Below are 19,969 nucleotides of genomic sequence, written 5' to 3' on the forward strand. Positions count from 1 at the left end.
ACCCCTAGGGTGGTGGCTGAGGCTCTTGGGGTGCCGGTAGTTCGGGATGCTGTCTATCCCTATGATGAGTCACCCTCTTTAGATGTAGTCATGTCTTACATCACTGGGTCATCTATCCAGTGGGGTTCTGATCCTCGGATCACGTCCGCTGAGCTTACCGAGACTGCCTATCTCTTCTTTAGGATTGTGTGTCTTTCCTTGTGGCCTATTTCTCACTTCCACACCATTTCTTTAGAGCGATGTGTGTTTTTGTACGCCTTTGCTTCTAGAGCGTTTATCAGTTTTCCTCACTTGTTCCTTTGTTCTTTGAACGAGGTTCATAGGAGTTCTGCCGTAGGGCATGCGCTGATTCATCCTATTTTCATTCATAGGATTCTACTCTATTTGGGTTTAGATGGTTTTCTGTCAGGTGAGCCTGTTCATGTGATAGCTCCTATAGGTGCCACCTTTCTTCGTCAGAGGGCTGCTCAGTTGAGGGTCCCTCCTTCTCGTCCTAGAGGTGCGTCATCTAGTAGTGTTCCCCCTCCTCCCTCTTCTACAGGTACAGCTGCTGCTGAGCCTTCAGGTACTGCTGCTGATGCTGATGCTGCTGTTCCTCCACTGATTGCTACGGATGTTTCAGACATTCATCGCACGTTGGATCATCTCTTGACCGTTCAGGCAGCTCAAGGACAGATTTTGGTGGACGTGCTTGATGAGATACGTGCCTTGCGTGCGGAGTTGGCGCAGTTTAGACCTCCTCCCTTTTGATGATGGGTATCTTGTGTGCCCTTTGGCATTCCGTCACAAAAAGGGGGAGTACTTGTAGAGTTTTTGCTTTCAGGGGGAGACTTTTTGTTTTTGGTTGGAGCTTGTGGAGTTTTAGATTGTATCTAGGTGCTTCACTGTGTACTTAACAGTTTTAGCTCTTTCCTTGTTTTTGATGGATATTCATGTTAGGGGGAGTTTTATGTTTTTGTTAGTACTTTATTTGTTTCTTGTTTCAAACTGCTTATTGATTTATATTTATGAGTTATTCATTGATATATGTCTTTATTTGTGTGTGGTTTGAAATCAAGAAGTTATTTTGTTTACTTGTATTATTTCCACACATGCGGTTATGCATTTTGTTTAGTGTTTCAGGAAATATACAGGTTGATTCAATTGAGCTGCTGTCTACACTTGCAACTGATGGATAGTAGTTAGGATTGAATTTTTGTTTATGAGCATTATTTTGTAAAGGGTTTTTTATTTTGTAAACTTTGAGCTCATATGTTGTGTTTTGTTACGGATTGCCAAAGGGGGAGTTTGTTAGGTTCTAAAGTTTAGGACTTTATGTATTTAGAACTCTAATTTGTATTGTTGGCAAACCATGATCAATACAATGTGTTTAGAAGTGTTTTAAGCTAGCTCAAAGTTGTACGTCAATGTAAAGTTGGAATCGAGTGTAAAGCAGAAAGCAGTATGGCTTTCGGCTTGGCTCGATCGATCGAAGCTTAGGCTCGACCGATCGAACGTCAGGCAGATTACTTTTCTGCAGATTCGTCCAACTCAGCCCTATGTGTTTTAAAACGTTTTTTGGGGTTTCTTATTTGTCCTAAGTATAAAAGGTAAACCCTAGCCACGTTTTAGTGTTGCTCATATTGCGGTTTGTGTAAATCTCTTGTGAGATCTAGAGGAGTTTTCATTTACACAAACTTAGGGTTTTCAAGGAGGAGATATTTTCTACACCTTGATGATCAAAACAGTTGCTGCCATTAAAGCTTAAAGAATATACAAGCGGGGGTGCTTGTAGCTGGTGGGAATCAAAGAAAGAAGGAGTCCGTGGATTCGGAGCTTGCACGTGGTCGTGTCAGTAATTTCTACTGGTTGGTAGCATTAGGAAGTCGAGCGGGGGTGCTTGTAAGTCCTTTTGTATGAACTTCGATTCTTTCTGATAGTGGATTCAAGTTTACCTTGAGGATAGCTAAGTCAAATCCTCCCCAAGTTTTTACCGGTTTGGTTTCCTGGGTGATCATATCGTGTGTTATTTATTTTCTGCTGCTTTGCATGATTTGATCTTTATTATTGTGATAACCTAGACTTGTTTAATTGGACTAAGTAACAACTTGGCTAATTACCTAGGTTTAATCAATTGTTTAAGGGGTCTAAAAACTGTCAAGATTCAAGTATCATGTACTCCCTGCTTGGAAGCGCACCCTCTCACTAATATTTGCAGAACTATAAAAAGCATTACTTCAAATTTATTAGAAGGTATGCCTATGGTAGTGTAGTACCATGCATGCAAAGCAAGTTGAGTGAGCGAAACATTGTTTGTATGTAACAAGTAACAACAACTTTAGCTGACAGGATTTTGACATTTGTATTGTACGTATCTCTCCTTCCCCTTCTTTTATAAGAAAGGGGAAGGCTTATATTAAGTCAGATTTGAAAAGCATACTAAAACACTAGATTGACATTTACCCATAGTTTTTCTCTCCATAATATATCGATAGTTTTTATTGTAAAAGGTATTATTGTCCTTGTGTGCGTGCATGTTCTTCTAAAGTTATCAATGATGAATAAGCGGTTAAATGGTTGATTAACCAATTGTATACCTATAAGCACTACAAGAAAGTTTGCTATTTTCAATGGTTGAAAACGTCAAAAAAAGTATTAGAAACTGTCGAAAAAAGTATTTTCAACGGTTTAAGTGACCGTTGAGAACTGCCACTAAAAACTATGTCGAAACTTTTTTTTCTACACCCTATGTCACTGTCGAAAAATGTGATTCACCTTTATCAACAATTATTAAATGTCCAAATATTATTGAAAACTGTTGAAATATATGTTGTCTTGAGACAAATTTCAACAGTTTGAAACCGTTGAAATAAGTATTTAAAAAAAAATAAAAATAAAACTAAAGCAATACCCTTTGCTATGAGTGTCTTTCCAATACTAGGAGGCCCATATAGCAAAATTCCCTCGGGAGGCTTCACTCCAATATTTTCAAAAGGTTGTGGATGCCTTAAAGACAATTCCACCAACTCACGAATTTGATTTATGTTTAAGAAATCAACATAAATCAGTGAAAAATGGAAGACAATGGCTGTGTAACACCAAAGTACTTAACCCAACTTATTTATCCACCATAAAGCAAAAGTATTAGTATTAGCTCCCTATACATTCTAATCATTACATATAGCAGTAATTTCATTCATATGACATCATAGTGAACCAAAGAATATTTAGAAAAGTAAAAAGGAAGTCACATGTTTACTTTGCACAAACCAAGAATTTTGGAAATCATCATCATGACAGACTGCTGATAGCTCAGACTGTATCTACAAGAAGATGTATCCAGCCAAAATAGAATGAAAGTTCATACTTTCTCTACAAAACAAACTGATTTTTCTCTTCTATACACTTGCAACAACAACTTGCAATGGAAAATTAACAAAAGATTCAATAATTAACTGTGAATTATTTCCATAACTTGTAGAAGAGTCTCCCTCTCAGAGACTAACTTGATTATGAGTGATGGTAGGAATTGGATTTGGTCTTGAAATTGAGAGATTAGTAACATGCATATACCTTGAGTTTACATGTAACTTATTTGTTGCACTTTGCAGGGAGGAAATCCAAAGGATTAAGGCTAGTAATCCTGACAATGATAAGTATTTCCACCTTAATGTAGGTTCAATACCTTAATGTCTTAAGCATAGATAAATAAATAAAATTAAAAAAATAAAAACACCCAATGCGCCTTAGAGAACAAAACATTCAAAATTTTCAGTCATGGAAGCCATTGAACAAAAACCCCAAATTGCATTAGAGGGTGAAAACCTTAAGTTTAATATAAACACATGCAATTGCAATTACTTGGTAGGCCATGTTGTCCATTTATTAAAATGGGATGCATATTTAGCATAGGTGTTCCAATTAATGGAAAGAATTGATTATAGATGGCACTTTTTATTTCATCATTAGCTGTCTAATTTTAAGAAAAACACTGCAATAGGGAATAATAGGCTGGTTCCTAGAAGCTAATATGTTCACTGTGAAGATTTAATCCATGGCCATGGACCATAGAGGATGAAGTCTTTCAACCCCAGAACTAATAAAGGAATGGCAATCCCACTGATTGATGACTTAGCTTCATTTGGCAAAATAGGGTATTTCAAAACAAGTTTCTTGACAATTAAATCATCAATCTAGGCAAAGTGACTAGTGACAGATAGATTGATTTCACTAAAAATTTAAAAACTTCCAAACATATAAGAATTATGGGAGTTAATGAAATTTCATGAAACTTTCAAATGCAAGAGAAGGCCACAGATTCTAAGCCTTTTTTTCTTGATAAATTACACACCTACCTGATGGGTCTTGAATCGACGACCTCAACCCCACCTTGCTCTTACAAGGGGAGGAGGTGCTATTTGAGCAACAAATTCTAAGCCACATAATCATGAAACCAAATACCTTTTAAGTCATCAGGATTTATTTGACACAAAAAGAAAAAGTGAAAGGATTTTGAAAGAAATATTCCCTTTTGTTAAATTGATTTCAGATAGAAAGGAAATGGCTAGGTATCTTTAAACAGTCAAATAACAATTCTCTTATATATTCATACCTTGTTACGGTTCAGCATCATTGACTTTCCATTGCCTTCATAGCATATAGTTCACCTATACCTTGCAATTCCACCAAATGAACACTGCAACAAAAACCACAGTAATTTAATCATAAAGAAGAGCAAAGAATCCAATTTTTACTTTAATGCTTTTGATGTTAGGCAAGACCTTTGTGTGACCTGGAGAAAGATAGCAATTTTAAAGCACAAGTGAATCACTGAGTGTAAAACAAGAGAGTAATATTCTACCACTAATAGGGGAAAATATTAAAAAGTAGGTCCAAGCAGCTAAATTTTCAAACAGCAAAACTATAAATGGCCATCTATAACAGTTCAACACCATGCAAAAAAACATCCCAGCTGCAAGTAATAAATAAAAGAGAAAACAGATAGAAAATAAAGTTGATCCTTTAGATGATGATATTGCAGAAACTGACACTATAAGCACGGATCATTCAAAAGCTTATAAAGGGTCTTGCAAAATGGCTGCAATAGATCCCTTTTTCATTCCTTCCCTCTCTAAAAGTGCCATGATAGCAACCTAAAGATGTAAAGTAAGGAACAATTAAAAAATAATTGTTCACAAAATGCAGACTGAAAAAATAATTATTAAAAAAAAGATCTACTGTTCTGGCATTTTATTTCTTTCTTTCTTTTTCTTCTTTGGGAGAGGATAATAGTATGTTAAAACCATAGAGATGACTTTCAGCTTTCAGCTCATTAGAATCGGAACTAAAGGTCCAAACTCAAAGAAAAATCTGATAACTAAAATCTGCAAATGCTATAATGTTAGCTCGGCATCTGAAAATGTTTCAACTCAAAACAAGCAAACTGACTAAAAATATATAGTAAATGCAATGAACCAGAAGGATAAAGATATGTGACATTAAGATGAAATGAAAAGAAATGCCACATTCATGTTTAGTTTATGAACTGACGCAATGAAACACAGTCATGCAGCAAATTTGATTACATTGACATATTGACAAAAATAACAGAAAATCCACTATAGTCATTCAAGACTAAATATAAGCCGAGCTTCATCTTCAATATCAGTGATCTTAAAACAGCCATGTGACATGTGAGGAAATTTGAAAGGATATTATGAGAAAAGCTCCTAGAGTAAGTAAAACAGGCTAGTGAAAGATAAGAGGTAATAAATTATCATATTTCAGTTTTATAGACTTAGCTACAGTAATTCCTATTTTTAAAGGAAAGGGCCAGAATTGCCAAGAAGGTACTGGATAAAGAATTCTGGAAGTTCATGGATTCTGGTTTTAATGGAAACAGACTTAAATTTTGGGTACCATTCCTGAATCTGGCATCGGTTCTCTTCTTCTTCCTTCATATTGAATTGAACATATGGTTGTTTCTCTACAAATGGAGGCTATCTAATCAATTTTGCTATTTGTAACATGAAAATCAAACAACTGATAAATAACTAAGTATCGCCTAGCTAATAAACTATTATGAATCTATGTAACTAATAATGAAGTTCCCCCCATATGGGTCATATTTAATCAACTGGAGTAACAAAATTCTAGTCTCAAGAAATTTTAAGTCATTCAATAAAAGAAAGCAACCTCTATTTTAGAACAAATCCCGGATAACCACAGAGTGAATGGTTGACATTAATACACACTCTTCAGAGATTGAGTGGAACTTCTAGCAAAACTAAAGCACCAAAAGTTGCAAACCTGCAAGATTTGGAAGTAGTAAATATAAAAGAAAAAAAAAAGAAAAAAAAAAAAAAAAGAACATTTTCAGTAGAAATTGGGTGAGTTCTGAACCTAGAAAGTAATGCCACAGAGAATTGTTTATATATGTATAAAACACACATTTTCAGTGATTTTCCCATGAAAACATAAACACACATTTTGGATAATTTATATATGTATAAAAAAGCTTCCATATACATGTGAAATTTCTCAACAATAGCTCTACCAACTCTAATCAATAGTTACAAATGCACCATATACATGACACACAAAACAATTAATCTTAATTTTCTTATTAGCACTGATTTATATCAAAACAGAACCTACTCAGGACTTTCATCAAACAGGTGGTAATCAAATTTGCTACAGGAGATAAACAAACTCCATTGCACATACTACACTTTCACAATACGCATTTTTTTTCCAGAGAAACCTATTACTATAAGCCTCAAAGCTATAAACCCTTTACCACAACCTACATTAATTGTTGGAAAATTTACATAAAACACATGAAAAACGCATCAAACTTTGAATTCCAAAAGACCATTGAAAAACAAACCTAAATTATACAGTAAGAGAATTATATTTGTGGGGGCCGGTTAATCAATAAATTACTAAAATCATGTTAACTGGGCCTGTGACCCATCTGAGGACGTAAAACTGTCCGAGGAGACCCATATCAGGTTATAAGGGTAACCAAACGAAATGAAGAATAGATATCACGTGAGATGAGTTCAGTATTTGTCCAAGGACAAAATTCTTCTCGGTAGTATGAGTCCGAGGACGACCTGAACGCCATATTGTTATAAAAATACTTCAGAGCTACATTACCACTAAAGGTGGGACATGGGATCAAGGGTAAGAAAGAAAAGGTAAACAAATATCTTTAGCAATAGCTGCCTCCGCATTAATTGCCTTTCAACCAACTCTCTGGCCGCATTAATGTGAAGGTGATGCCTAAACAGTGATGAGACAGTCTTACAACTGCTGGTTGGAGGTTCCAGAAGGTGTTGGATGGAACAGGAAGGGATCCCCCGAACCCAACCTACACGTGTGTGGTGAAGATGACACCAAAAGGACAATATATAACATGGAAGAATGCATTGAAAAGGGGGACCGAAACTTCTAAACCAGTAATGCTGAGAGGAAAACCTCACGAAATAAAGAACTCAACTTGTTTCAAAGAGAATGAGATTGTTATATTGTTGTTAATCCATCTATAAACGTAAAGGGTAATCGTTTTTCTTTCGAAGTTAATCTAGTTCTTTGATATCCACGCTCTACAAATTTATTGTTTGGGCCTTTAACGTTCGAACCCAATACGAATTTGGGATCGTTACAAATTGAGTCCTTACAATTGGCGCCGTCTGTGGGGAGAGCTTGATCTAACTTAAAAGAAATCCGGTGCAACGTTCATGATGGAGGAAGCAGGTCCACATCAGGTAGATGCCAACCCACACCAAGTAAAGTCAAGGGGCTCCCAGCATGGTGATCTGCATCGGAGTCCCGAATGGAGAGAGAGCCATGAGGGGAGTGTGCGCACAACACATACCACCAAAAGTCGCTCTCGTGGGAAGAGTCATGTTTCCCATGAAAAAAATGACAGGAGCCTACAACGTGAGATTGACGAGTTGAAAAGAGAGTTGCGTCATGCCCGGCGAGAACGTTCCCCGCCTTGCTCCGAACCATCATCCAAGGAGACGGATGGAGCTAGTTATAGGCAGAGATCCAGAACTTCGCCTAGTGAGACTTTCTCCTATGAAGAGGAGCACGGCCATCGACATAGGTATAAAAGCCCGCCTAGCAGGGGCTTGGGGAACAACGCTATGAACAAAGCGTTAAGCCAAGTCTCCAAATCACCCTTCACAAGGAATATAGAAGATGTGATCCTTCCTCGGCGATTCCACCAGCCTACATTCACCCTATATGATGGCCGGTCAGACCCAGTAGAACATGTTAGCCATTTTAGCCAAAAGATGGCTATCTACTCCAGGGACGAGGCCTTGATGTGCAAGGTCTTTCCATCAAGTTTGGGTCCGGTGGCGATGAGATAGTTCAACGGTTTAAGGGCCAACTCTATTGAGTCCTTCAAAAAGCTTACCCGGGCTTTTGGCGCTCGCTTTATCACTTGCAGTAGGGTTCCTCGGTCTTTGGGATCCTTACTGTCAATGTCCGTGCAAGAAGGCGAAACTCTCAAAACTTATTCAAATAGATACTGAGAAATGTTTAATGAAATAGAGGGAGAGCATGATGATGTGGCCATCAGTACTTTCAAGGCTGGCCTTCTAGCCGAGCATGATTTAAGGAAATCCTAACTAGTAAACCTGTTACCAGTGTACACCAATCAATGGATAGGATTGATAAGTACAGAAGAGTAGAAGAGGACCAACTTCAAGGAAAAGGAAAAGCTAAGGTAATCCCTCAAGAGATGAGGGATTTCAGGTCGAACCGTTACAATAGCAACCGACCTCGGAAAGACTCCGCTGGGCAATCAGGTTCTGCTAACACCCGGGTGGTTAATGTAGTGTTTCGAGAGCCGGTGCAGCAGGTATTAGAGAAGATAAAGAATAAGCCCTTTTTTAAGTGGCCAAACAAGATGGCCGGAGAGCCTAAGAGACACAACCCGAACCTTTATTGCCACTATCATCAGGATCATGGGCACACGACAGAGGATTGCAGGAACTTATGAGACCATTTGGAGCAGCTGATCCGAGAGGGGAAATTGATGCATCATTCCAGTGGTAGGGTAAGCCAAGCAGGCTCAGAAATGCGTGGGGACGCTTCTTCAAGACTCCCCCTTGGTACGATAAACGTTATTTTTGCTGCCCCAGGGAGGACTGGATCTTGTCCTTCTAGGGTACTGTCGGTGTTCCGACCTCCGGCCGAGGATCATTGCCAAGCGTCGAAGAGAGCTAGGGTGGACGTCCCCCTGATTTTGGGCTTTTAGGATGAAGACAAGGTTGGAACCATACAGCCCCATGATGATGCTCTGGTGGTCACACTGAGAATTGGTGGGTACGATGTCAAAAGGGTGATGATTGATCAGGGTAGTGCTGTTGATATAATGTACCCAGATTTGTATAAGGGGCTAGGTCTGAAACCAGAGGACTTAGCAACCTATAGTTCCCCTCTGGTGAGTTTTGAGGGAAGGATGGTCGCTCCAAAAGGACAGATTAGACTACTTGTGCAAACTGGTATGGATGTGGTGGAGGTGGACTTCATCGTTGTAGACGTTTTCTCTCCATACACAGCTATTATGGGCAGACCTTGGCTTCATACCCTGGGAGCAGTCTCATCTACTCTACATTAGAAAGTGAAGTACCCATCTGGAGGCCAAGTATTGGAGATAGTAGGAAGCCAGGTTGCAGCTCAGCAATGCCTGGTAGCGGCTATACAACATCGGCCCAAGGTAGAGACCTCGGCTACCGCCAATAATGGATTATAGCAATTAAAACCCCCAGCATTACCCTTAGATGGACCAGCCGACGAGGTAAAGTGTGAAGATTTGGAAAGGGTAATTGTTGCCGATGATCCGGAAAGATTCTTCCAGGTCGGGGCTAAACTACCTTTGCAAGAAAATGAGGGATTGCTGGAATTCCTCAGAGCAAATGTAGATGTGTTCGCATGGAGCCCATATGAAGCCCTAGGTGTAGATCCGAATTTCATTTGTCATCAACTCAACGTGAATCCTTCCGTTATTCCCAAAAGACAACCACCTCGGTGACCATCAAAAGAGCATGCCAAAGCTATCAGAAGTGAGGTGGCCAAGCTCAAGCAAGCTGGGGCCATCAAAGAAGTTTTTTATCCTCAATGGTTGGCCAATACGGTGGCAGTAAAGAAGAAGACAGGAAAGTGGCGAGTGTGCGTGGACTTCACGGACCTCAATAAGGCTTGTCCAAAGGATCCATTTCCCATGCCGAAGATAGACCAGTTGGTGGATGCAATCGTTGATCATCCTAGGATGAGTTTCTTGGATGCCTTCCAAGGATATCACCAAATACCACTAGCATTGGACGATCAAGAGAAGACTGCTTTTGTCACCCCTATTGGAAACTATCACTACAAAGTGATGCCCTTTGGTTTGAAAAATGCTGGATCTACCTACCAACGGATGATGACTAAAATGTTCGAACCACAACTGGGTAGAAGCATTGAAGTCTATATCGATAACATGGTAGTGAAGAGTAAAGTGGTGTCTGAGCATGTGGAAGATCTTATGAACATCTTCGGAATGCTGAGAAAGCATAAGCTACGTCTGAATGCTTCAAAGTGTTCCTTTGGTGTAGGCTCCGGAAGGTTCTTAGGATACATGATGACTCATAGAGGAATTGAAGTGAACCCAGATCAGATTAAGGCCATCGACGATTTACAAGCACCTCGGAATCCAAAAGAGGTGCAAAAACTGACTGGAATGACTGCTGCTTTGAACCGATTTATCTCCAAATCGGCCAAGAGATGTCGTCCCTTTTTCCTTCTACTGCACAAGTGGAAAGGATTTGAATGGACCGAGGAGTGTGCTGTGGCGTTTCGACAGTTGAAGGAGTACCTGTCCAGGCCGCCTATCATGTCTAGTCCTGAGGTAGATAAGGTGCTGTTTGCTTATCTGGCAGTTGCCCCTCATGCAGTTAGTTGTCTTAATACGAGAGGACAGCGGCGTACAAAGACCAGTTTATTACGTAAGCAAGTCCCTTCATGAAGCCGAGGTGAGATACTTGTCATTGGAAAAGGCCATCTTAGCGGTGGTCCATGCAACACGCAAACTTCCACATTACTTTCAGGCCCATACTGTGGTTGTCTTGACTTAGTTACCTCTCAAGTCCATACTTAGAAGTGCAGACTACACTGGGAAAATTGCTAAATGGGGCACAATCCTAGGTGCTTTCGACATCAAGTATATGCCTTGCACCTCTGTGAAAGGCCAAGTCGTTGCCGATCTGATAGCTGAGTTCACCGAGTGCCCAGAAGAAGCTAACGTGAAACAAAATGACATGGATGAAAAATCAGTTGGTCTGATCTCCACACAAGGCGGTCCCTCCTGGAAAGTATATGTGGACGGAGCAGCAAACCAACGGGGGGCAGGATTGGGGCTAGTTTTGATATCCCCTGAAGATATCATCATTGAGAAGTACCTAAGGTTGGGATTCTCTGCTACTAACAACGAAGCAGAATACGAAACTTTATTGATGGGAATGAGTATGGTCCAGAAAATGGGCAGAAAGGTAGCAGAATTATTCTCGGATTCAAGATGGCAGTCGGTCAATTGAAGGGAGAACTGGAAGCCCGAGATCTAAGAATGCAGGGGTATTTGAGTCAAGTTAGGCGTATGCAAACGAAATTTGAGTCTTTCGACTTGTCGCATATCCCCCGAGGTGAAAATACTCATGCCGACTCCCTGGCAACACTTGCCACCTCTTCAACATGGAGTTTTCCTCAAGTGATCATCGTTGAAGATTTGCATACCCCCACCTCACCAGAAAATGACGTTTGCCAGGTTCATCAAGTCAATCTAGCACCGAGTTGGATAGATCCCATATTGAAATTCCTCGAAAGTGACATCTTGCCCGAAGAGAAAGTAGAAGCTGAGAAAATACGGAGGAAAGCTCCTCGGTTTTGGATATCTGAGGACAAAAAGTTATACAAACGGTCCTTCTCTGGGCCATACCTACTTTGTGTACATCCCGAGATGTCAGAGTCACTCCTAGAAGAGTTGCATGAAGGCATTTGTGGAAGTCATACAGGGGGAAGGTCCCTATCACACCGGATCATTACTCAAAGATATTGGTAGCCAAATATGCAAAAGGAAGCGCAGGAGTATGTTAGAAAATGTAACTAGTGTCAAAGGTTCGCTCCAAACATCCACCAACCTGGAGGAATTCTTAACCCACTGTCCAGCCCTTGGCCTTTTGCTCAATGGGGGCTGGATATTGTCGGCTCTTTTCCTAAAGCCTTAGGAAATAAAAAGTATCTGCTGGTCGACACGGATTATTTCACTAAATGGGTTGAAACTGAACATTTGGCTAACATCAGAGACGTAGATGTTAAGAGGTTTATTTGGAAGAATATTGTCACGCGATTTGGAACTCCGCGCACTCTTGTCTCGAATAACGGCCTTCAATTTGATAGTAAGGCCTTTAGGCAATACTGTTCAGACTTAGGTATAAAGAATAGATATTCCACTTCGGCCTATCCTCAAGGGAATGGACAAGCTGAAGCTGTTAATAAAGTAATAGTCAGTGGACTTAAGAAGAGGCTGGATGATGCAAAAGGAAAATAGGTGGAGGAGTTGCCACATGTTCTTTGGACCTATCGAACAACGCCTCGACGATCAACAGGAGAGACTCCTTTTTCCATGACCTGTGGAGCTGAGGTCGTCATCCCTCTAGAAACTGGATTCCCAACGTTAAGGACTAGTACGTTTTCCTCGGACAGTAACGATGGGATGTTGGAAAAAAGTTTAGACTTGATCGAAGAGCAAAGGGAGAATGCAATGGTCCAATTGGCTTATTACTAGCATAAACTCAAGCAAGGCTATGATATTAATGTGAAGCTGAGACCGTTAGCCGTAAGAGATCTGGTGCTGAGGAAAGTTCTGGGAACCACCAAGAATCCAGCTTGGGAAAAATTGGGGCCTAATTGGGAAGGGCCTTATCAGATTACTTCAATAGCAGGAATAGGAGCCTATTATTTGGAAGACCTAGATGAAAAAGCTGTACTTCATCCTTAGAATGTAAATAATCTCAAGAGGTATTATTATTAATAAAAGTGATCTAGTTGGGTTTTTCCTTTAATTTATGCTAATCATGCATTTTGTGTTTCCACACCCTATGACATTTATTGAAGTATTAAACAGAAACTAAGTTATGTCAGGTCCTCGGACCACAAACTTAGTGGAAATTAATGCCCTATGACATCTATTGAAGTATTAAACAGAAACTAAGTTATGTCAGGTCCTCAAACCACAAACTTAGTGGAAATTAATGCCCTATGACATCTATTGAAGTATTAAACAGAAACTAAGTTATATCAGGTCCTCGAACCACAAACTTAGTGGAAATTGATGCCCTATGACATCTATTGAAGTATTAAACAGAAACTAAGTTATGTCAGGTCCTCGGACCACAAACTTAGTGGAAATTAATGCCTTATGACATCTATTGAAGTATTAAACAAAAACTAAGTTACGTCAGGTCCTCGGACCACAAACTTAGTGGAAATTAATACCCTATTGCGACTTGTGAAATATTAAATAGAAACTAAGTTATGTCAAGTCTTCAGACCACGAACTTAGTGGAAATTAACACCCTGTGAAGTCTATTGGGTCACTAAATGGACTCCTTGGAAACTAATACAGCCTCTTGATATTAAAGTGCTAGGGCCACTTGGACTTATGCATTCCAAGATAACAAATTCTCAAATATCATTCTAAGATCATAGGATTTTTAATCACCTATTGGAGATATAAACCCCACTAAGCCTATGAACATCATCTAATGTACAATTGAAGTACTGTAGACCCAACTTTATCCAACTTTTGAACATTCCCTAAAGTTTCAGTTGATTAGAAACAATGCGTATGTATCCAAGATGTCTCCCTGAGACCTCATAGTATTAATGGTTATCACCCATTTTTAATCCCCAATTGTTAATGTTTATAAGTTATTTTTTCTCTTGCAAACGAAAGATAGCCAAAATGAGTCCATTCAAATTGAGATAACACAGTGAACAAGTACAAAAATAAGATAAAACGGCAACAACAATAATCAAATAAATACAAATGTCCTTACAAAAGCCCTAATCAAAATACAAGATAAGTCCTATTTTTTCAACTTGATTTGGATCTTTGGAGCTTGGCTGGCTGATTTATCTGCCTCCGAGGTGGTGACTCCCTCTTTATCCTTAATAGCTCCCCCAGCTAGCATGACTGTGGAGGCCAAGTCCTGTTAAAAGCTCTGAGAGGCCACCTCTGCCTCGGAAGCAGTTGCAGTCTTGTCCAAGGAGGCTTCTAGAGGAGCATTATTCTCTTTAGCTGGTTTCGGATTGGCCAGGAGGAAGAAGACTTGGAGGCAAAACCACCTCATTAGGATTAATGGTTGAGGGAGTGTCTTCAGCTTGAATGGATGGAGGAGCTGAAGTGCGGATTGCTTCAGGGTAGAACACGTTCTCTGGCTTCCTCAACTCGAATGAGGTCTCAACTCCAGCTCGATTAAGGGCTTCATCCCAAGTTTGGACACAGTAGATACAGCACACCATTGGCACCTCTGCTCTTAGTGTCTCCTCCGTCTCAACCACGCCGATTTCATAGCCTTTCTGCTCGGCTTCATTCGTTGCCTGTTTGGCCTCAGCTTTTGCTTTTTCAGCTTCCTCCCTGGACTTTTTAGCTTGCTCCCTCAGCTTTTGGGTTTCCTCCAAGTGCTTCTTAAGGACTGCAACTTGCTCCCAGGCAGTCTTCAGCTCTGCATTTGCCTCACGCAAGCGCTTTCCCTGGTCCTCGGCCTGCTTTTGATAGCCTTCCAAGGCCGAGTCAGCACTCTTGCGAGCTTGCTCCTCAGCAAGTAGCTTTTTCCTCGCATCGGCCAAGTCCTGCTCAGATTGTGTCAAAGTCTGTACAACTGTTGCACGTTTCTTCCTTTCATCATATAGCTGACTGTAGCAGATATTGAGCATCTCATCCAACTTAAAAGTATTTTGGATAACCTACAAGGAAGAGATTAACACTATAGTCAGTAAAAAGTACACATCAGTGAGTAATAATCACAAAAAGAAAAAGAAAAGAGTTAGCACTTTACCAGGCCCAAGTATCTTTTATTATTGAGGATGAGTTCATTCTTCCTCGCGTTCTTTATCTTGGCCATATCTTTGGGGAGCAACAAGGCCTCCTCTATAGCCAAGGCTACGTGACACCCAATGCCACCGTTGAAATCCCTAATAGATGCATCATCTCGTAGGGGCTCCCCAGCATACATGGGTGTTGGCAGCCAGGCTTGAGGCTTAGGAGGTTGAGTGTCAGACCTCTCCTGGCCTCGCTGAGGTAGGTGGCTAGTCTTTTGCTGCTTTGCAGCTCGCTGGGCATCCTTCTCACGGGTCAGACGGGACTTGCCAGCATCCACCACGTCCTTCCCTTTCTGTTCCCTGCGCCTTTTCAATTCGACCGCATCAGCTCTGACTGGCTATTGAGGTTGATGAGAAGGTGGACAGGGAGCAGGAGGTGGAGACCTAGAGGGAAGAGAAGGAACCTGGGATTGCGTTGATTTTGCCGGCGCATTCTTCCTGAGCTGATTCTCAATCAATTCTATCAAACTTCTTTGGGGCTTCCTTTGTATCCCCATCTCGTCAGGATCTTCTTCGGAGTGTACAGGTTGATCAAAAATCCCAAAGTCGTCCGAGGAGTCGGAGCGTTCTACAACTTCTTCCTCTTCTTCTTCCTCTTCTTCTTTCTCTTCAACTTCCACTTCTCTGATGATAGGCTGGGATGAAGAGGCTCTTGTTGAGACGACGGCCACAAAAAGGGGCTCAGTGCGGGATGTATCCTGGGGAAGTGGGATACCTTCTGGAACGATGAACCCCTTGAAGGCAGCACTAATACGGTGAAACCGAGGATTGCGGGCTCTGATCACGCACTTTGGCGCCTGGAAAGCAAACGAGAGGGGAGTGTAGCCGAGGATTAAATGGGCTGCCCGGAGTTGGCCGTCAGCTTCGTTCACTTATATCTCAGCTTTCAATACCCTATCCAAGTTTGCTTTGTTGACTAACTTAAGGTTAGGCTTTGTGAAACGTCTATCTGCAAAATCATCGAATTGACATAAAGCGTCATTAGGGATAAGAATGCTAAGACTCAAAACAAAACAAAAAAAAGGGGGAAAAACATGTATGAACTGAACATTATGAATCTATGATTGCATCCCCACCTGGTGTTCCTTCCTCAGTGGGGCATGGCAGACCATCATGCCATTCCCCAGAAAAGATAAGGAAATCCTCCTTTAAGTTCTTGTTTGAGGTGGGAAGGCACTGAATTAGCCTCACCTCGGGATATCTCGACTTGAGATAATACCCCTGCCCCTTCAAGTGGTGGAGGTTGTACACCCAATTCACGTCATGATGGGTCAGGTTTAGGTCCATTCTCTCGTTCAAAGCTTCTATACTTCCTAGGACCCTAAACATATTTGGGGCACACTAAGTGGGGGATAACCTAAAGAACCTAAGGTAGCTCCTAGTAATCTTACCCATGGGGATGGTCATCCCGCCTTCTATAAAGGCAATCATGGGAATAACCACTTCCCCTGTTTTTCTAGCATCGGCCCATTCCCCTTGGGCTACGTACCTCATACCCACCGTTGAAGGAATTCTATACTTAGAGCGGAAATTTCTCATACTTTCCTCGGACTCAACTAGACAACGAAACTTACCCTCCTTTTTCCCCATTTTCCTAAAGGACTTAGTAGAGAAATTAACGAGTTTAAGATGAAAGTGGTAAAGGTTTTAAGAAAACTTACAGGTTTGAAAGAGGGTCCTCGGACAAGATTTTAGTATTTGTAGATGCCAGGAAAACAACGAAAAAAGAGAAAGACAGGTTCAGTGTATAAGTTCTAGAATTGTGTGATCATTGAAGGTAAGAAAGAGAATTGATTTGAGAATTCCTTTATAGTCGTGTAGAAGTTATGAGCGGGAAATTTCCCGCTCGCGAAACAAGATAGACCGCCTACCGTTTGATTTACATCTCACCGTTGAACGTGGGAGACAAGGACGTCGCCAAAATTTAATGCTGCCACGCTCGGGATGCTGAAGCATCAGGAGCATGCCCAAAACATAAACGAGTATGGGCTTATGATATCAAAATCAATTTTTTCTCCCGAGGAGTCGAAAAGCAAGATTTTGAGGGGCTATTGTGGGGGCCGATTAATCAATAAATTACTAAAATCGTGTTAACTGGGCCTGTGGTCCATCCGAGGACGTAAAACTATCCGAGGAGGCCCATATCAGGTTATAAGGGTAACCAAACGAAAGGAAGAACAGATATCACGTGAGATGAGTTCAGTATTCGTTCGAGGACAAAATTCTTCTCGGCAGTATGAGTCCGAGGATGACTTGAACGCCATATTGCTATAAACATACTTCAGAGCTACATTACCACTAAAGGTGGGACATAGGACCAAGGGTAAGAAAGAAAAGGTAAACAAATATCTTTAACAGCAGTTGTCTCCGCATTAATTGCCTTTGGCCGCATTAATGTGGAGGTGATGCTTGAACAATGATGAGGCAGCCTTACAGCTGTTGGTTAGAGGTTCTAGAAGGTGTTGGATGGAACAGAAAGGGATCCCCTGAACCCAACCTACACATGTGTGGTGAAGATGACACAAAGAGGGCAATATATAACATGGAAGAATGCATTGAAAAGGGGGATCGAAACTTCTAAACCAGTAACGCTGAGAGGAAAACCTCACGAAATAAAGAACTCAACTTGTTTCAAAGAGAATGAGATTGTTATATTGTTGTTAATCCATCTATAAACGTAAAGGGTAATCGTTTTTCTTTCAGAGTTACTCTAGTTCTTTGATATCCATGCTCTACAAATTTATTGTTTAGGCCTTTAACGTTCAAACCCAATACGAATTTGGGATCGTTACAAATTGAGTCCTTACAATATTAATAAACAATAATTCTAGATTTGCAGTTTAATTATACAAGTTATATACAAAAAATCCAAAATCAAAAACAAAACGTTTATGCTATCTATGGAAAAACAAAGAAATACAAAACTAAAGGTTAGGTTTTCAAGGAGAATGTGAAATTGGATTCATCAATGTATAGAAGAAACCTAATTAGAGGTTTGGATAGGTAAAAGTGTGAATATATACAAGATTTGGATGTGATTGTACCAACTTGGTGAATCTGAAGCAGAGAAAAATCAACCAAAGTCAAAAACTCTGTTTGGTTGCCGAGAAAATAACAGAAAAACACAAGGAAGGAAGAGAGAGAGAGAGAGAAAGAACCTGTGAGGAGCTAAGAACCTGTGAGGAGCCGAGAGAGATGTATGAAAGAGAGTGGGAGCGAGAGCGAGAGAGCCCCTTTTGGAAATATCTATCTCCTTAACGTTTTAAACTCTCTGAGTTTAAAATGAGCTTTTGGGTCCGTTTAGATTGAACTTATTATTGCTGAAACTGAAAACTGAAAACACTGCAGCAAAATAATTTTTAAATGTATGAATAGTATTGTGGGACCTGTGAATAGTGCACGAACAGTATATGAACAGTGCATAAACAATGTTTTTTGTTCCCTACATAGTAAAATCATGTGATTTTACTGTTCCGCTCAAAAAATAAAAACTGAAAACGCAAAACGTGGACGCCACTTTCAGTTGAAACCAAACGGGTACTTTATACAATATTTAATTTATTTTCCTGCGTTTTCCTGCCTTTTACAACTGTCGATACAAAATTTAATTTAGTTTATCCACAGTTGATCAAGCTGTTGATTAAGCTATTCTCTCCTTTGACCCCCTTTTACTATGATGTCTAAAGAAAATAACTAAAACCAAATGCTTTTTAATACTTTTTTCAACAGTTATAACAACTGCAGAAATAAGTTTATGAATTTCTTTATTTTTATTCTACAGTTGTACTCAACCACAGAAAATTAAACTTTTATTTACAATTTTTTAATGACTGTGGATATAAATACATTGAAAAAACTCAAGTTTGTTGTAGTGAAGAACAAAGAAAGCTTGGATTGTCATCGATTTGGTATCGGCTTGTAGCTCTAATGCCTAAGTTAGTTGAATGCTTTTTAGTATTAGGTTTTTGTAAATGTAAAAAGATATTCTCTCATACCTATTTTGGATATGGACTCTACTCTACCTTATATAAATCTCTTCTTAAAAGGATGACTTCATGATTTTAGACGCATTATTATCATGGTTATAATGGGTCGATAATGAGTAGCATAGTTGTCCCCATTATTGTCAATATTTTAGGCATATAATTTATAATCCCACATAATAGGGTAATGATCTCAAGATACTGTATTAGGTCTTTCCAGCTCAAGCTCATGCTCAAGCTTTGGTGTTAGCTTATCATCGATCAAATTTTTAGGCTTGGGTTCTCGTCTATCATTATGTGTCTAGGTTTTTCCTTAAGTTCTAACTAGAAAAGATCAGAGAATGTAGATCGTGCTCTCCATTAAGTCATCTCAATTCATGATGACATGACAAGTTGTCACAAAACTTTTATGAAGTGGCTCAATACAATAATATTATTCGTATCAATTACTTTTATTTCCTTTCTCATGGGGGGTCTTTTTATCTCCTGCCCATCTCAAAAAATTTTATCCCCACATCATTAAGGTTATATTGTGGTAACCATCATTCAATGTCTTGTCGCTTCTGTCTCTTGTCTAGTTGACACATAAGATAGTAAAATATTAAGAGATTAATTACCTAATTAAACAAGGCAATGATTTAGACCCCTAAATCCAATTTTACAGCTAAATCACTTTCAAACTAAACTAAAGTAATCCCAATTTAAAGTTATTATCCAATTGAACAAATTATGGATCATAAACATAGTATGGATAAGCATATCTAACGAGCAATCCACAGAAATCTAAGAAACCAAATCAAAGAAAACCAAAAAAATCTAGCAAAAAAAACCTTTCTTTGGCTATAGAT

The 19,969-nt window shown here is 39.9% G+C and overlaps 1 protein-coding gene and 1 long non-coding RNA gene across 3 annotated transcripts in view; one reads left to right on the forward strand and one right to left on the reverse strand.

The window, feature by feature from the left end:
• LOC126715422 (cucumber peeling cupredoxin-like) overlaps positions 1-19,969 on the forward strand; it is an 86,305-nt gene that overhangs the window by 31,958 nt on the left and 34,378 nt on the right. The gene's annotated exons all lie outside the window — the stretch shown is intronic.
• On the reverse strand, positions 3,073-18,428 carry LOC126715425 (uncharacterized). 2 transcript variants are annotated; one of them, XR_007651859.1, is made up of 5 exons: positions 18,315-18,404; positions 18,162-18,195; positions 6,175-6,288; positions 4,592-4,771; positions 3,073-3,622 (listed from the first exon to the last, which is right to left on the reverse strand). It is a non-coding gene; the product is annotated as an uncharacterized LOC126715425 (long non-coding RNA). The 2 variants fall into 2 exon arrangements; XR_007651860.1 differs by lacking the exon at positions 18,162-18,195 and having other exon boundaries at positions 18,315-18,428.

Source organism: Quercus robur, chromosome 2, assembly GCF_932294415.1.
Source record: "Quercus robur chromosome 2, dhQueRobu3.1, whole genome shotgun sequence".
Classification (NCBI taxonomy): domain Eukaryota; kingdom Viridiplantae; phylum Streptophyta; class Magnoliopsida; order Fagales; family Fagaceae; genus Quercus; species Quercus robur.